Genomic DNA, 13,218 nt, shown 5'->3' with positions numbered 1-13,218 from the left:
GGCATTCAAGGAGCCAGGAACTTTTCTGCCCACACTGTCCATTGAGTTGTCCTCAAAACCAATATACATCCTGCTATATCTCCCACATGGAAAATGCCAGGAGGCAAAAGCGGGGATTATGTTTAGACTTTCTCGGAACTGCTTCAAATCAACTAGATATCTTTGTGCTGTAAATCTCCCAACAGACAAACGCAAAAGCAGCAAACATCTCGCTGTATGTCCCACATCCAAAGTGCCAAGAGAGTAATGTAGAGCTTGCTCTCCCTGTCTTTGAGTACAGTTTTCAGTGTCCCGGTTACCTCTTTGCTAACATTCTCTTCAGAGCTGCAGTGAAACCAGGAACCACGTGGAGAAGGCACCCACACTGAAAATGACTGGAAGGAACATTGGGGCTTCTTCTCAGTGTCTCTGATGTCGGGTTTCACTGTCCCGGGAAAGTCTCTGCTAACACCCTGCAGAGCGCAGTGCCCAATATACAGAAACGTCTTGCGGTATCTCCTACGGGGAAAGTGCCAGGAGGAATTGTGGAGCTTGGTCTCAGTGTCTCTGAGAATTGCTCTGATTATCCGTGTGACCTCTTTGCTAAGACTCTCCAGAGAGCCTTCCTCAAAACCAACACACATCTTGACATATCTCCCGCATTGATCGCAGTGTCTCCAGAAACGGCATTCAAGGAGCCAGGAACTTTTCTGCCCACACTGTCCATTGAGTTGTCCTCAAAACCAATATACATCCTGCTATATCTCCCACATGGAAAATGCCAGGAGGCAAAAGCGGGGCTTATGTTTTGACTTTCTCGGAACTGCTTCAAATCAACTAGATATCTTTGTGCTGTAAATCTCCCAACAGCCAAACGCAAAAGCAGCAAACATCTCGCTGTATGTCCCACATCCAAAGTGCCAAGAGAGTAATGTAGAGCTTGCTCTCCCTGTCTTTGAGTACTGTTTTCAGTGTCCCGGTTACCTCTTTGCTAACATTCTCTTCAGAGCTGCAGTGAAACCAGGAACCACGTGGAGAAGGCACCCACACTGAAAATGACTGGAAGGAACATTGGGGCTTCTTCTCAGTGTCTCTGATGTCGGGTTTCACTGTCCCGGGAAAGTCTCTGCTAACACCCTGCAGAGCGCAGTGCCCAATATACAGAAACGTCTTGCGGTATCTCCTACGGGGAAAGTGCCAGGAGGAATTGTGAAGCTAGTTCTCAGTGTCTCTGAGAATTGCTCTGATTATCCGTGTGACCTCTTTGCTAAGACTCTCCAGAGAGACGTCCTCAAAACCAACACACATCTTGACATATCTCCCACATTGATCGCAGTGTCTCCAGAAACGGCATTCAAGGAGCCAGGAACTTTTCTGCCCACACTGTCCATTGAGTTGTCCTCAAAACCAATATACATCCTGCTATATCTCCCACATGGAAAATGCCAGGAGGCAAAAGTGGGGCTTATGTTTAGACTTTCTCGGAACTGCTTCAAATCAACTAGATATCTTTGTGCTGTAAATCTCCCAACAGACAAACGCAAAAGCAGCAAACATCTCGCTGTATGTCCCACATCCAAAGTGCCAAGAGAGTAATGTAGAGCTTGCTCTCCCTGTCTTTGAGTACAGTTTTCAGTGTCCCGGTTACCTCTTTGCTAACATTCTCTTCAGAGCTGCAGTGAAACCAGGAACCACGTGGAGAAGGCACCCACACTGAAAATGACTGGAAGGAACATTGGGGCTTCTTCTCAGTGTCTCTGACATAGGGTTTCACTGTCCCGGGAAAGTCTCTGCTAACACCCTGCAGAGCGCAGTGCCCAATATACAGAAACGTCTTGCGGTATCTCCTACAGGGAAAGTGCCAAGAGGGAATTCTCGATCTTGTTCTCAGTGTCTCTGAGAATTGCTCTGATTATCCGTGTGACCTCTTTGCTAAGACTCTCCAGAGAGCCTTCCTCAAAACCAACACACATCTTGACATATCTCCCACATTGATCGCAGTGTCTCCAGAAACGGCATTCAAGGAGCCAGGAACTTTTCTGCCCACACTGTCCATTGAGTTGTCCTCAAAACCAATATACATCCTGCTATATCTCCCACATGGAAAATGCCAGGAGGCAAAAGTGGGGATTATGTTTAGACTTTCTCGGAACTGCTTCAAATCAACTAGATATCTTTGTGCTGTAAATCTCCCAACAGCCAAAGGCAAAAGCAGCAAACATCTCGCTGTATGTCCCACATCCAAAGTGCCAAGAGAGTAATGTAGAGCTTGCTCTCCCTGTCTTTGAGTACTGTTTTCAGTGTCCCGGTTACCTCTTTGCTAACATTCTCTTCAGAGCTGCAGTGAAACCAGGAACCACGTGGAGAAGGCACCCACACTGAAAATGACTGGAAGGAACATTGGGGCTTCTTCTCAGTGTCTCTGATGTCGGGTTTCACTGTCCCGGGAAAGTCTCTGCTAACACCCTGCAGAGCGCAGTGCCCAATATACAGAAACGTCTTGCGGTATCTCCTACGGGGAAAGTGCCAGGAGGAATTGTGGAGCTTGGTCTCAGTGTCTCTGAGAATTGCTCTGATTATCCGTGTGACCTCTTTGCTAAGACTCTCCAGAGAGACGTCCTCAAAACCAACACACATCTTGACATATCTCCCGCATTGATCGCAGTGTCTCCAGAAACGGCATTCAAGGAGCCAGGAACTTTTCTGCCCACACTGTCCATTGAGTTGTCCTCAAAACCAATATACATCCTGCTATATCTCCCACATGGAAAATGCCAGGAGGGAAAAGTGGGGCTTATGTTTAGACTTTCTCGGAACTGCTTCAAATCAACTAGATATCTTTGTGCTGTAAATCTCCCAACAGCCAAACGCAAAAGCAGCAAACATCTCGCTGTATGTCCCACATCCAAAGTGCCAAGAGAGTAATGTAGAGCTTGCTCTCCCTGTCTTTGAGTACTGTTTTCAGTGTCCCGGTTACCTCTTTGCTAACATTCTCTTCAGAGCTGCAGTGAAACCAGGAACCACGTGGAGAAGGCACCCACACTGAAAATGACTGGAAGGAACATTGGGGCTTCTTCTCAGTGTCTCTGACATAGGGTTTCACTGTCCCGGGAAAGTCTCTGCTAACACCCTGCAGAGCGCAGTGCCCAATATACAGAAACGTCTTGCGGTATCTCCTACGGGGAAAGTGCCAGGAGGAATTGTGGAGCTTGGTCTCAGTGTCTCTGAGAATTGCTCTGATTATCCGTGTGACCTCTTTGCTAAGACTCTCCAGAGAGCCTTCCTCAAAACCAACACACATCTTGACATATCTCCCACATTGATCGCAGTGTCTCCAGAAACGGCATTCAAGGAGCCAGGAACTTTTCTGCCCACACTGTCCATTGAGTTGTCCTCAAAACCAATATACATCCTGCTATATCTCCCACATGGAAAATGCCAGGAGGCAAAAGTGGGGATTATGTTTAGACTTTCTCGGAACTGCTTCAAATCAACTAGATATCTTTGTGCTGTAAATCTCCCAACAGCCAAACGCAAAAGCAGCAAACATCTCGCTGTATGTCCCACATCCAAAGTGCCAAGAGAGTAATGTAGAGCTTGCTCTCCCTGTCTTTGAGTACAGTTTTCAGTGTCCCGGTTACCTCTTTGCTAACATTCTCTTCAGAGCTGCAGTGAAACCAGGAACCACGTGGAGAAGGCACCCACACTGAAAATGACTGGAAGGAACATTGGGGCTTCTTCTCAGTGTCTCTGATGTCGGGTTTCACTGTCCCGGGAAAGTCTCTGCTAACACCCTGCAGAGCGCAGTGCCCAATATACAGAAACGTCTTGCGGTATCTCCTACAGGGAAAGTGCCAGGAGGAATTGTGGAGCTTGGTCTCAGTGTCTCTGAGAATTGCTCTGATTATCCGTGTGACCTCTTTGCTAAGACTCTCCAGAGAGCCTTCCTCAAAACCAACACACATCTTGACATATCTCCCGCATTGATCGCAGTGTCTCCAGAAACGGCATTCAAGGAGCCAGGAACTTTTCTGCCCACACTGTCCATTGAGTTGTCCTCAAAACCAATATACATCCTGCTATATCTCCCACATGGAAAATGCCAGGAGGCAAAAGTGGGGATTATGTTTAGACTTTCTCGGAACTGCTTCAAATCAACTAGATATCTTTGTGCTGTAAATCTCCCAACAGACAAACGCAAAAGCAGCAAACATCTCGCTGTATGTCCCACATCCAAAGTGCCAAGAGAGTAATGTAGAGCTTGCTCTCCCTGTCTTTGAGTACAGTTTTCAGTGTCCCGGTTACCTCTTTGCTAACATTCTCTTCAGAGCTGCAGTGAAACCAGGAACCATGTGGAGAAGGCACCCACACTGAAAATGACTGGAAGGAACATTGGGGCTTCTTCTCAGTGTCTCTGACATAGGGTTTCACTGTCCCGGGAAAGTCTCTGCTAACACCCTGCAGAGCGCAGTGCCCAATATACAGAAACGTCTTGCGGTATCTCCTACAGGGAAAGTGCCAAGAGGGAATTCTCGATCTTGTTCTCAGTGTCTCTGAGAATTGCTCTGATTATCCGTGTGACCTCTTTGCTAAGACTCTCCAGAGAGCCTTCCTCAAAACCAACACACATCTTGACATATCTCCCACATTGATCGCAGTGTCTCCAGAAACGGCATTCAAGGAGCCAGGAACTTTTCTGCCCACACTGTCCATTGAGTTGTCCTCAAAACCAATATACATCCTGCTATATCTCCCACATGGAAAATGCCAGGAGGCAAAAGTGGGGATTATGTTTAGACTTTCTCGGAACTGCTTCAAATCAACTAGATATCTTTGTGCTGTAAATCTCCCAACAGACAAATGCAAAAGCAGCAAACATCTCGCTGTATGTCCCACATCCAAAGTGCCAAGAGAGTAATGTAGAGCTTGCTCTCCCTGTCTGTGAGTACAGTTTTCAGTGTCCCGGTTACCTCTTTGCTAACATTCTCTTCAGAGCTGCAGTGAAACCAGGAACCACGTGGAGAAGGCACCCACACTGAAAATGCCTGGAAGGAACATTGGGGCTTCTTCTCAGTGTCTCTGACATAGGGTTTCACTGTCCCGGGAAAGTCTCTGCTAACACCCTGCAGAGCGCAGTGCCCAATATACAGAAACGTCTTGCGGTATCTCCTACAGGGAAAGTGCCAGGAGGAATTGTGGAGCTTGGTCTCAGTGTCTCTGAGAATTGCTCTGATTATCCGTGTGACCTCTTTGCTAAGACTCTCCAGAGAGCCTTCCTCAAAACCAACACACATCTTGACATATCTCCCGCATTGATCGCAGTGTCTCCAGAAACGGCATTCAAGGAGCCAGGAACTTTTCTGCCCACACTGTCCATTGAGTTGTCCTCAAAACCAATATACATCCTGCTATATCTCCCACATGGAAAATGCCAGGAGGCAAAAGTGGGGCTTATGTTTAGACTTTCTCGGAACTGCTTCAAATCAACTAGATATCTTTGTGCTGTAAATCTCCCAACAGACAAACGCAAAAGCAGCAAACATCTCGCTGTATGTCCCACATCCAAAGTGCCAAGAGAGTAATGTAGAGCTTGCTCTCCCTGTCTTTGAGTACTGTTTTCAGTGTCCCGGTTACCTCTTTGCTAACATTCTCTTCAGAGCTGCAGTGAAACCAGGAACCACGTGGAGAAGGCACCCACACTGAAAATGACTGGAAGGAACATTGGGGCTTCTTCTCAGTGTCTCTGATGTCGGGTTTCACTGTCCCGGGAAAGTCTCTGCTAACACCCTGCAGAGCGCAGTGCCCAATATACAGAAACGTCTTGCGGTATCTCCTACAGGGAAAGTGCCAGGAGGAATTGTGGAGCTTGGTCTCAGTGTCTCTGAGAATTGCTCTGATTATCCGTGTGACCTCTTTGCTAAGACTCTCCAGAGAGCCTTCCTCAAAACCAACACACATCTTGACATATCTCCCGCATTGATCGCAGTGTCTCCAGAAACGGCATTCAAGGAGCCAGGAACTTTTCTGCCCACACTGTCCATTGAGTTGTCCTCAAAACCAATATACATCCTGCTATATCTCCCACATGGAAAATGCCAGGAGGCAAAAGCGGGGATTATGTTTAGACTTTCTCGGAACTGCTTCAAATCAACTAGATATCTTTGTGCTGTAAATCTCCCAACAGACAAACGCAAAAGCAGCAAACATCTCGCTGTATGTCCCACATCCAAAGTGCCAAGAGAGTAATGTAGAGCTTGCTCTCCCTGTCTTTGAGTACTGTTTTCAGTGTCCCGGTTACCTCTTTGCTAACATTCTCTTCAGAGCTGCAGTGAAACCAGGAACCACGTGGAGAAGGCACCCACACTGAAAATGACTGGAAGGAACATTGGGGCTTCTTCTCAGTGTCTCTGACATAGGGTTTCACTGTCCCGGGAAAGTCTCTGCTAACACCCTGCAGAGCGCAGTGCCCAATATACAGAAACGTCTTGCGGTATCTCCTACGGGGAAAGTGCCAGGAGGAATTGTGGAGCTTGGTCTCAGTGTCTCTGAGAATTGCTCTGATTATCCGTGTGACCTCTTTGCTAAGACTCTCCAGAGAGCCTTCCTCAAAACCAACACACATCTTGACATATCTCCCACATTGATCGCAGTGTCTCCAGAAACGGCATTCAAGGAGCCAGGAACTTTTCTGCCCACACTGTCCATTGAGTTGTCCTCAAAACCAATATACATCCTGCTATATCTCCCACATGGAAAATGCCAGGAGGCAAAAGTGGGGCTTATGTTTAGACTTTCTCGGAACTGCTTCAAATCAACTAGATATCTTTGTGCTGTAAATCTCCCAACAGCCAAACGCAAAAGCAGCAAACATCTCGCTGTATGTCCCACATCCAAAGTGCCAAGAGAGTAATGTAGAGCTTGCTCTCCCTGTCTTTGAGTACTGTTTTCAGTGTCCCGGTTACCTCTTTGCTAACATTCTCTTCAGAGCTGCAGTGAAACCAGGAACCACGTGGAGAAGGCACCCACACTGAAAATGACTGGAAGGAACATTGGGGCTTCTTCTCAGTGTCTCTGATGTCGGGTTTCACTGTCCCGGGAAAGTCTCTGCTAACACCCTGCAGAGCGCTGTGCCCAATATACAGAAACGTCTTGCGGTATCTCCTACGGGGAAAGTGCCAGGAGGAATTGTGGAGCTTGGTCTCAGTGTCTCTGAGAATTGCTCTGATTATCCGTGTGACCTCTTTGCTAAGACTCTCCAGAGAGCCTTCCTCAAAACCAACACACATCTTGACATATCTCCCGCATTGATCGCAGTGTCTCCAGAAACGGCATTCAAGGAGCCAGGAACTTTTCTGCCCACACTGTCCATTGAGTTGTCCTCAAAACCAATATACATCCTGCTATATCTCCCACATGGAAAATGCCAGGAGGGAAAAGTGGGGATTATGTTTAGACTTTCTCGGAACTGCTTCAAATCAACTAGATATCTTTGTGCTGTAAATCTCCCAACAGACAAATGCAAAAGCAGCAAACATCTCGCTGTATGTCCCACATCCAAAGTGCCAAGAGAGTAATGTAGAGCTTGCTCTCCCTGTCTTTGAGTACAGTTTTCAGTGTCCCGGTTACCTCTTTGCTAACATTCTCTTCAGAGCTGCAGTGAAACCAGGAACCACGTGGAGAAGGCACCCACACTGAAAATGACTGGAAGGAACATTGGGGCTTCTTCTCAGTGTCTCTGATGTCGGGTTTCACTGTCCCGGGAAAGTCTCTGCTAACACCCTGCAGAGCGCAGTGCCCAATATACAGAAACGTCTTGCGGTATCTCCTACAGGGAAAGTGCCAGGAGGAATTGTGGAGCTTGGTCTCAGTGTCTCTGAGAATTGCTCTGATTATCCGTGTGACCTCTTTGCTAAGACTCTCCAGAGAGCCTTCCTCAAAACCAACACACATCTTGACATATCTCCCGCATTGATCGCAGTGTCTCCAGAAACGGCATTCAAGGAGCCAGGAACTTTTCTGCCCACACTGTCCATTGAGTTGTCCTCAAAACCAATATACATCCTGCTATATCTCCCACATGGAAAATGCCAGGAGGCAAAAGTGGGGCTTATGTTTAGACTTTCTCGGAACTGCTTCAAATCAACTAGATATCTTTGTGCTGTAAATCTCCCAACAGCCAAACGCAAAAGCAGCAAACATCTCGCTGTATGTCCCACATCCAAAGTGCCAAGAGAGTAATGTAGAGCTTGCTCTCCCTGTCTTTGAGTACTGTTTTCAGTGTCCCGGTTACCTCTTTGCTAACATTCTCTTCAGAGCTGCAGTGAAACCAGGAACCACGTGGAGAAGGCACCCACACTGAAAATGACTGGAAGGAACATTGGGGCTTCTTCTCAGTGTCTCTGATGTCGGGTTTCACTGTCCCGGGAAAGTCTCTGCTAACACCCTGCAGAGCGCAGTGCCCAATATACAGAAACGTCTTGCGGTATCTCCTACGGGGAAAGTGCCAGGAGGAATTGTGGAGCTTGGTCTCAGTGTCTCTGAGAATTGCTCTGATTATCCGTGTGACCTCTTTGCTAAGACTCTCCAGAGAGCCTTCCTCAAAACCAACACACATCTTGACATATCTCCCGCATTGATCGCAGTGTCTCCAGAAACGGCATTCAAGGAGCCAGGAACTTTTCTGCCCACACTGTCCATTGAGTTGTCCTCAAAACCAATATACATCCTGCTATATCTCCCACATGGAAAATGCCAGGAGGCAAAAGCGGGGATTATGTTTAGACTTTCTCGGAACTGCTTCAAATCAACTAGATATCTTTGTGCTGTAAATCTCCCAACAGACAAACGCAAAAGCAGCAAACATCTCGCTGTATGTCCCACATCCAAAGTGCCAAGAGAGTAATGTAGAGCTTGCTCTCCCTGTCTTTGAGTACAGTTTTCAGTGTCCCGGTTACCTCTTTGCTAACATTCTCTTCAGAGCTGCAGTGAAACCAGGAACCACGGGGAGAAGGCACCCACACTGAAAATGCCTGGAAGGAACATTGGGGCTTCTTCTCAGTGTCTCTGATGTCGGGTTTCACTGTCCCGGGAAAGTCTCTGCTAACACCCTGCAGAGCGCAGTGCCCAATATACAGAAACGTCTTGCGGTATCTCCTACGGGGAAAGTGCCAGGAGGAATTGTGAAGCTAGTTCTCAGTGTCTCTGAGAATTGCTCTGATTATCCGTGTGACCTCTTTGCTAAGACTCTCCAGAGAGCCTTCCTCAAAACCAACACACATCTTGACATATCTCCCGCATTGATCGCAGTGTCTCCAGAAACGGCATTCAAGGAGCCAGGAACTTTTCTGCCCACACTGTCCATTGAGTTGTCCTCAAAACCAATATACATCCTGCTATATCTCCCACATGGAAAATGCCAGGAGGCAAAAGCGGGGATTATGTTTAGACTTTCTCGGAACTGCTTCAAATCAACTAGATATCTTTGTGCTGTAAATCTCCCAACAGACAAACGCAAAAGCAGCAAACATCTCGCTGTATGTCCCACATCCAAAGTGCCAAGAGAGTAATGTAGAGCTTGCTCTCCCTGTCTTTGAGTACAGTTTTCAGTGTCCCGGTTACCTCTTTGCTAACATTCTCTTCAGAGCTGCAGTGAAACCAGGAACCACGTGGAGAAGGCACCCACACTGAAAATGACTGGAAGGAACATTGGGGCTTCTTCTCAGTGTCTCTGATGTCGGGTTTCACTGTCCCGGGAAAGTCTCTGCTAACACCCTGCAGAGCGCAGTGCCCAATATACAGAAACGTCTTGCGGTATCTCCTACGGGGAAAGTGCCAGGAGGAATTGTGGAGCTTGGTCTCAGTGTCTCTGAGAATTGCTCTGATTATCCGTGTGACCTCTTTGCTAAGACTCTCCAGAGAGCCTTCCTCAAAACCAACACACATCTTGACATATCTCCCGCATTGATCGCAGTGTCTCCAGAAACGGCATTCAAGGAGCCAGGAACTTTTCTGCCCACACTGTCCATTGAGTTGTCCTCAAAACCAATATACATCCTGCTATATCTCCCACATGGAAAATGCCAGGAGGCAAAAGCGGGGCTTATGTTTTGACTTTCTCGGAACTGCTTCAAATCAACTAGATATCTTTGTGCTGTAAATCTCCCAACAGCCAAACGCAAAAGCAGCAAACATCTCGCTGTATGTCCCACATCCAAAGTGCCAAGAGAGTAATGTAGAGCTTGCTCTCCCTGTCTTTGAGTACTGTTTTCAGTGTCCCGGTTACCTCTTTGCTAACATTCTCTTCAGAGCTGCAGTGAAACCAGGAACCACGTGGAGAAGGCACCCACACTGAAAATGACTGGAAGGAACATTGGGGCTTCTTCTCAGTGTCTCTGATGTCGGGTTTCACTGTCCCGGGAAAGTCTCTGCTAACACCCTGCAGAGCGCAGTGCCCAATATACAGAAACGTCTTGCGGTATCTCCTACGGGGAAAGTGCCAGGAGGAATTGTGAAGCTAGTTCTCAGTGTCTCTGAGAATTGCTCTGATTATCCGTGTGACCTCTTTGCTAAGACTCTCCAGAGAGACGTCCTCAAAACCAACACACATCTTGACATATCTCCCACATTGATCGCAGTGTCTCCAGAAACGGCATTCAAGGAGCCAGGAACTTTTCTGCCCACACTGTCCATTGAGTTGTCCTCCAAACCAATATACATCCTGCTATATCTCCCACATGGAAAATGCCAGGAGGCAAAAGTGGGGCTTATGTTTAGACTTTCTCGGAACTGCTTCAAATCAACTAGATATCTTTGTGCTGTAAATCTCCCAACAGCCAAAGGCAAAAGCAGCAAACATCTCGCTGTATGTCCCACATCCAAAGTGCCAAGAGAGTAATGTAGAGCTTGCTCTCCCTGTCTTTGAGTACTGTTTTCAGTGTCCCGGTTACCTCTTTGCTAACATTCTCTTCAGAGCTGCAGTGAAACCAGGAACCACGTGGAGAAGGCACCCACACTGAAAATGACTGGAAGGAACATTGGGGCTTCTTCTCAGTGTCTCTGATGTCGGGTTTCACTGTCCCGGGAAAGTCTCTGCTAACACCCTGCAGAGCGCAGTGCCCAATATACAGAAACGTCTTGCGGTATCTCCTACGGGGAAAGTGCCAGGAGGAATTGTGGAGCTTGGTCTCAGTGTCTCTGAGAATTGCTCTGATTATCCGTGTGACCTCTTTGCTAAGACTCTCCAGAGAGACGTCCTCAAAACCAACACACATCTTGACATATCTCCCGCATTGATCGCAGTGTCTCCAGAAACGGCATTCAAGGAGCCAGGAACTTTTCTGCCCACACTGTCCATTGAGTTGTCCTCAAAACCAATATACATCCTGCTATATCTCCCACATGGAAAATGCCAGGAGGGAAAAGTGGGGCTTATGTTTAGACTTTCTCGGAACTGCTTCAAATCAACTAGATATCTTTGTGCTGTAAATCTCCCAACAGCCAAACGCAAAAGCAGCAAACATCTCGCTGTATGTCCCACATCCAAAGTGCCAAGAGAGTAATGTAGAGCTTGCTCTCCCTGTCTTTGAGTACTGTTTTCAGTGTCCCGGTTACCTCTTTGCTAACATTCTCTTCAGAGCTGCAGTGAAACCAGGAACCACGTGGAGAAGGCACCCACACTGAAAATGACTGGAAGGAACATTGGGGCTTCTTCTCAGTGTCTCTGATGTCGGGTTTCACTGTCCCGGGAAAGTCTCTGCTAACACCCTGCAGAGCGCAGTGCCCAATATACAGAAACGTCTTGCGGTATCTCCTACGGGGAAAGTGCCAGGAGGAATTGTGGAGCTTGGTCTCAGTGTCTCTGAGAATTGCTCTGATTATCCGTGTGACCTCTTTGCTAAGACTCTCCAGAGAGCCTTCCTCAAAACCAACACACATCTTGACATATCTCCCACATTGATCGCAGTGTCTCCAGAAACGGCATTCAAGGAGCCAGGAACTTTTCTGCCCACACTGTCCATTGAGTTGTCCTCAAAACCAATATACATCCTGCTATATCTCCCACATGGAAAATGCCAGGAGGCAAAAGTGGGGCTTATGTTTAGACTTTCTCGGAACTGCTTCAAATCAACTAGATATCTTTGTGCTGTAAATCTCCCAACAGCCAAACGCAAAAGCAGCAAACATCTCGCTGTATGTCCCACATCCAAAGTGCCAAGAGAGTAATGTAGAGCTTGCTCTCCCTGTCTTTGAGTACAGTTTTCAGTGTCCCGGTTACCTCTTTGCTAACATTCTCTTCAGAGCTGCAGTGAAACCAGGAACCACGTGGAGAAGGCACCCACACTGAAAATGACTGGAAGGAACATTGGGGCTTCTTCTCAGTGTCTCTGATGTCGGGTTTCACTGTCCCGGGAAAGTCTCTGCTAACACCCTGCAGAGCGCAGTGCCCAATATACAGAAACGTCTTGCGGTATCTCCTACAGGGAAAGTGCCAGGAGGAATTGTGGAGCTTGGTCTCAGTGTCTCTGAGAATTGCTCTGATTATCCGTGTGACCTCTTTGCTAAGACTCTCCAGAGAGCCTTCCTCAAAACCAACACACATCTTGACATATCTCCCGCATTGATCGCAGTGTCTCCAGAAACGGCATTCAAGGAGCCAGGAACTTTTCTGCCCACACTGTCCATTGAGTTGTCCTCAAAACCAATATACATCCTGCTATATCTCCCACATGGAAAATGCCAGGAGGCAAAAGTGGGGCTTATGTTTAGACTTTCTCGGAACTGCTTCAAATCAACTAGATATCTTTGTGCTGTAAATCTCCCAACAGACAAACGCAAAAGCAGCAAACATCTCGCTGTATGTCCCACATCCAAAGTGCCAAGAGAGTAATGTAGAGCTTGCTCTCCCTGTCTTTGAGTACTGTTTTCAGTGTCCCGGTTACCTCTTTGCTAACATTCTCTTCAGAGCTGCAGTGAAACCAGGAACCACGTGGAGAAGGCACCCACACTGAAAATGACTGGAAGGAACATTGGGGCTTCTTCTCAGTGTCTCTGATGTCGGGTTTCACTGTCCCGGGAAAGTCTCTGCTAACACCCTGCAGAGCGCAGTGCCCAATATACAGAAACGTCTTGCGGTATCTCCTACGGGGAAAGTGCCAGGAGGAATTGTGGAGCTTGGTCTCAGTGTCTCTGAGAATTGCTCTGATTATCCGTGTGACCTCTTTGCTAAGACTCTCCAGAGAG

The sequence above is a fragment of the Larus michahellis genome, chromosome 10 (assembly GCF_964199755.1).
Source record: "Larus michahellis chromosome 10, bLarMic1.1, whole genome shotgun sequence".
In the NCBI taxonomy this organism is placed as follows: Eukaryota; Metazoa; Chordata; class Aves; order Charadriiformes; family Laridae; genus Larus; species Larus michahellis.
The sequence above is the reverse complement of the archived record's forward strand: the minus strand, read 5'-3'. Positions refer to the sequence as shown.